Source organism: Agrilus planipennis, unplaced genomic scaffold (genome assembly GCF_000699045.2).
Source record: "Agrilus planipennis isolate EAB-ADULT unplaced genomic scaffold, Apla_2.0 scaffold46, whole genome shotgun sequence".
Classification (NCBI taxonomy): domain Eukaryota; kingdom Metazoa; phylum Arthropoda; class Insecta; order Coleoptera; family Buprestidae; genus Agrilus; species Agrilus planipennis.
This window is the reverse complement of record NW_020438933.1, coordinates 1374293-1380292: the sequence shown is the minus strand read 5'-3', so window position 1 is coordinate 1380292 and position 6000 is coordinate 1374293.

The following is a 6000-nucleotide window of genomic DNA, read 5'->3' as shown; positions in this document are numbered from 1 at the left end:
TATTCGGATGATTATTTCGAATATCATTTTAATCCGATTCCGTATTATCCGAATATATAATAATACAACACCACTGACTCTAAAAAACTTCAAATCTGTCACCTGTCTATAAAGGTTTGTTTAAGAACTCAGACTATTTCAATACATAATGTATCAAATACACCCTAATGTAAAAGACAATCAAAGGCAGCATGCTCGGAAATATTTCAAGGACTCATTTGTTTAGACTAGCATAACGCCACTGGTGGGTTCGCTCCGTCCCTAGATTACCTATGTAGTTACGGGAATGTTATGTAAATACATAGATATATTATATAATTTTAACTATCCCGTTCCCTGTTGCTTAAACTTAATGAGGGCAGTGTATAAAGACAGTAAATATGTGATGTATTGATTTCAGAAAAGGGTGAGTTTATTCACTGAACGTTTCGCATTTTATATTTGTCTAACTTTTGAATGACTTGCTTAATTAACATTTTGCACGAATAATTTTATTGATAAATAATTACTTACTGATAAGTCGTATTGGTGTGGTTTTTGTATAGTAACTTGGAGAAATCACAATGTGAGCTGTGAGCTCGCCGTTTGTGATAGTTTTCTCATTGCCCTCTCTGGGTCTTGAGAATCGATTGGAGCGTGCACAGTTGTCGAGTGATTGCGTCATTTAGAGCGGTCTTTCGAGCGAACGTCATGATTTTCTTGTCTTTGTGTTCTGTTCTGGTTGGCTGTCAGGTCGACCAGGTCTACCGGTAGCCTCCTCGTGACGAGAGGCGGAGTAGCTGTCAAGGTCTTACTGGGCAGTGAGCTAATACCAGAGAAGGTTGGAAGCCACTTTGTCATAGGGTGAATTGCGGTAGTGCTACACCACCTACGCACTAGGGTCCCTAGTCCTTCGGGATGTTACTTGTTTACACGTATTACTTCCAACTTGTTTATTGATCCAGTCCGTCTTTTAACCCTTTTGTGGGATCGTATAAGGGCTGTGCAAGGCGTTCCGCGTCCTTATCTTTGAGTAGAGAAATCATTCCCCTACTCCCTCACAGCTGTCAGTGCATCTTTCCCGAGATAGTTTTGTGTCTGCGGGAAGGGTTGTGGCACCGACCGTGATCTCAAGACCCACCTGCATAGAAAGCGCTGCAGAGAACCCAAAACAGGAGATAAGGTCTCAGAAAATATCTGCCCTATTTGTGAACCTGACTTTAAGTCGTATGTTGGGCACACATCTTCACCAGTATAACGCAGAACTGGAGGAGGAGACCTGAGCGCCTCCGAATCCCAGGGAGCGAGACTGGATGGACGAAGGCTTATCAGCATGACAAAGGCGGAGGTGAAATACTGTGGCCGTTTCAGTAATCGCCATCTAACCTCCATCTTGACGCACCGTACCCTGGAGGTCATAAAGAGCCGTCGGAAATTTCAGGACTACAAAGATCTTGTCCTGAGCTTTCGTGGCAAGCCTGCAATAAAGGATATAGAGGAGGAAGCGTTGGAGAAGGATAAATCTAAGGGCGAGGGGGATGCAGTCCTAATAGAGTAGAACATCCTGCCTGGGTCTTTTCGCCAGGAGTGATCCAACTCCTCCGAGATACAAGGGCCTCTTTGTCGGTGAGTTTTGAACCCTGAGGCCTCATGGTTTATGGCTGGGCGGGACGTGGTAGGTCCCGCTCAGGTCATAAGGGTATTTGCGGGATGGACCAGCAGGATGTGTGAGATCCTGTAAGGGCCTTCTTGGAAGACTACTTTACCTCGCACACTTCCATCTGGTAGAAGATATTTCCTTCTACAATGTCCTTCGCAGTACTACTCGACGCCACAAGGAACCTAACCAGGAGAAGGTGGGGAGTGGCTGCAGCGTTTGCGGGCCGAGTTAGACATCCTGTCTTCTAGATCAAAGGTGGGTACACAGGCTCCTAAGTTCCATCGAGAGAGGAGAAAACCAGAGGGCTGTAACTTATATGGTAAAGCGCGGAGAGCGCTTACCGGTACAAGTTTGTGCAGCAAGTGTAACGGTCCAACAGATCTAAACTGGCATCATGCCTGCTAGATGACCACACTCTGTTCGGCCGTGCTGAGAATCCTAACATCTGGGATGTACAAACCAAGTTCCGGTCAACATTTGACTCCGTTTCTCTACTCGATCTAGCTCCAATAATGGACGCAGTTAGACTCCGAATTACCATTGCATCCTCAACAGAGGGGGTTTCGGAGGGTAGACGGAGTGCTATTGAACACCTTAACGCTCTATACCTCCACAAAAGAGCGTCGATCGGGCAGAGAATGGACTTCAATGCAGTGTCCCATTGCTCGATTAAAAGGGCACTCCGTCGATTTAACATCGATCATCGTATTGAATAGTTTATCCTTCATGGGTATGAGGACTCCTATACCACAATCAATATAGGGGACCAAACATCTAACCTCATCCTCTTTACGAAAGTGATTTAGCAAAGGGATCCTCTGACGAACTAGTGTGCGCACTAGAGTGGAGAAGATTGGCTGTACCGGTGTCAGAGCACGTGAAGGTCTCTGTGTTGGGATACGCAGATGACCTGGTGCTTACCTCGGGAAGTATGGAGGAAGGCAAGAAGCTGTCAAGGTAGGCAACCGGTTTCTTTAATGATCGGGGTCTGGTCATTAACGCCCACAAGAGAGGGCAACACCTCTCTATTGGTGTTATTCGTAATAGAAAGGTGCTTTACACCGCGACCAGATCATATTTTTATGTCAGTGGAGAGGAACTGTTTAAATACCTGGGTCAGAAATATTCAATTATGGTTGACCTGAGGACTCGATTACAGCGTTTATCAGTAGCACCACTTAAACCTGCACAGAAGCTGTGCCTACTAAAACAGTTTTTTATCCCACGCTACATACATGCCCTCCAAACTCCATGTGCAAGACCTGAGAACGGGGTTACAGTGTTTATCAGTGGCGCTAACAGTTTCTTATCCCACCCTTTAAACCCCGAAAATAACTTCGCGAATTTTTTATGAGACCGATAAGCTCATCAAAATTACTGTCTGGCGGTGGCTACATATGGCCCGCTCTAGCGCCGATGCCTGTATCCATGCCCCTCTCCGTGAGGGTTGTTTTGGGGTGACCGCCACGAGAACTCTAATTCCATTTACCATGTGGCGCAAAATTACCAACACAGCCGTCACGGCTGATCTTACTACAACATTGGCTCTGCCATCCGCCGAAAAGCTTTGGCAGAAGCTTCTGTGCAGGACAGCGGACCACGGACACAAACGTAATCAGGAGAGGACATATTGGAGCCAGCGACTTCAAAATAGTTATAGCGGCAACAGTTTACGACAGGGCACCGCTAGCGGATTCAACTCCTACTGGGTAGATAACCCTCTGCAATTTTAATCTGGGCATGAATATTTAAAGTCCATCTCACTCAAGACCAACCTGTTACCAACGAAGGGTATACCGTCTAATCCACCCCAGGAACGAAGGGTGCTCCCTCACATATTGGCACCGTATTTGACGACATGACCGCATCGTCAATTTTTTCCGGAAGTTTAGAGGGTGGATTGTGGAGGAAGAGCCCAACATTCGGTGCTCAGGCGGAGCCCTCCAAAGTCCGGTCTCATTCTTCACAAAGGGTATAAGACGGTAATTTGCGATGTGGTCATCTCCTGGGAGGGCCTCTACCCACTATCTGCAGCGATGGAGGCGAAAGTGGAATATTACACCACCCCGACTGTGATAGACGCCCTTGAATGACGCAACACCTTGAAGGTCATCGTAGTCACAGCTCTAGTTATCAGAGCCAGGGGAGTATCGTTTCAGGGAAACAAACAAATGTCTGCCATCTTGTCCCTGACGATATCACAAATACAGTCCTTAGTTGCTGATACGCTAAATGGTAGCATCCTTGTTCATAGCGAATTTATAAGGAGTGTGTATGCCAGGAATCTTGCAGGTCCAGCTCGTCACAAAAAAGAGGGACGCTATGTGTTTAGTATATAGTTAAGATCTTTTTTTTAAGTATAATTAAGTGCATTAAGTTAAAATAAAGGATCAAGTTTACTTTTTGTTAAGATCTTCTGTCTAGTTTCTTTATATTGTGTGGCGTCCGTTTATGTTACGAGTTTCTTTTAATTATTTATCTCTCGAATAAATGCCTGGACCATCCCGGGTCACAATGCATGTCTGCTCACGGACGGCTAACATCTGACATGCTACACAGCGGTTTCCTCTTTTCAAAAATTTTTTAAATTTTGTAGTTTTTCTAGCTGGAGAGGTCACAGTGCGAGTTTGATCTTTGTGAACAAAGCACCCCTCAGCACCTATCATGCCAAGTAAATGATCAAACTCTACTAACTAAAGAGAGCACATCGCGAGTTCAACCCTTTGTGCTCATTTTACATCTTAGTACTACTTGTAATAAAAAGGTGATATCGGCGGATTATAAATTCACGTACCTTACATTGTTGAATCCGGATATTCTGTTTGATAATACGTATTCAGAATAATCTACTTTATTTAGCATGCATATGAATTTGAACGGGTTCGAACGTAGTCTGTTGACCAGTTTTCCAGTCTCTAATTCAGATACCATGATATGCCTCAAAATAATTTTGTATAGTGGGAAATTTCAATAAAGATATAATTGATGAAAACACAATTGTAAATGTTAGAAAATAACTATCTGCCAAGCTTTGTTGAAATGACTAGACCAAATGATAGAGATATATCCAGAGGAACTTGTATAGATAATATTTTTATAAAAACTAACTTAGAAAATTATGAAGCAGCTGAATATTACATTGCTTCTTAAAACAAATAATTAAGAAATTACAATTACTTTCTGCAACCGAAACCCCAAATTATTTACAGATAGACTTACATACAGATGGAATGTTTATTCACAAAAGCAGAGGCATCCAACTGAGGCCTATCCAATCATAAAGGCCATAACCCAGCTCGACCATGTTCAAAGTGCACAGTTGAGGAGAAAAAATATGTGTTCTACCGAACTTAATTCTTGTTTACGTTCTGATCTATATGAATGCGGTTGAAATCATTAAATTTTCCCATGGTAACATATGTTCCTTTCGAATATATGCACTTTATTTGCCTAGGGGTGGTTAAAAAAATTTGCAACAGCAATAATGACAAATCAATATGATTTAAAAAATTGACAAAATCTGAAATAACTGAAATAAATGCTAATATTTTGTTAATACAATCATATTGCTCTACTGAATTTGCAAGTCGTCCACGTTCTATTGATGAATACGCAAAATTTAAGGCAACAGAATATCAACTGTTACTATATACTGGACCTGTAATTATTTTAAACATTTTGAAAGGCGATTTCTATTTACACTTCCTATTACTACATTCTGCTTGCAGAGTTTTATTAATATCAGGTCGAAATTAATCTTGAATATGCAGAAGTCGCTTTAAGTGTCTATGTAGTGTTGTGAAAGTATTTATGGACAAACATTTATGAGTTATAATATCCACGGGCTACTGCACGTTGTTCAGGACATTAAATTACTTGGTCCAATGAATTCATATTCAGCATTTCTCTATGAAGATAATATGTATTTTTTTTTCGAAAGCCAAAACAACTACTTCAGCAATTACATCGACGATTGACAGAAAGAAAACGTTGCCATAAAAGCAAACATGAACAATTTGAAATTCAGCCTTTGCACAAGTATCACGATGGACCACTAACAGAAAATATAAGCGGCGATTTCATACAATTCAAAGGATTGAAATTTGGGCATTTTCGGATTATAACAGAAAACAAACGTGATAGCGGCTTACCATTGAAAAACGGGATCTTTTGTGAAATTCAAAATATTATTTACGTAGACAATAATCATATTTTTAAAAATAAACGTGTAAAATATCTACGTGTAACTTTTGAACAACCGACAAACAGACCGACGGGTTAATTCTTCGAATTTATATGGCAGACTACATATCTATATACGTATTTATACATATTGTTGGGATCCATGAGACGTCCCTGAA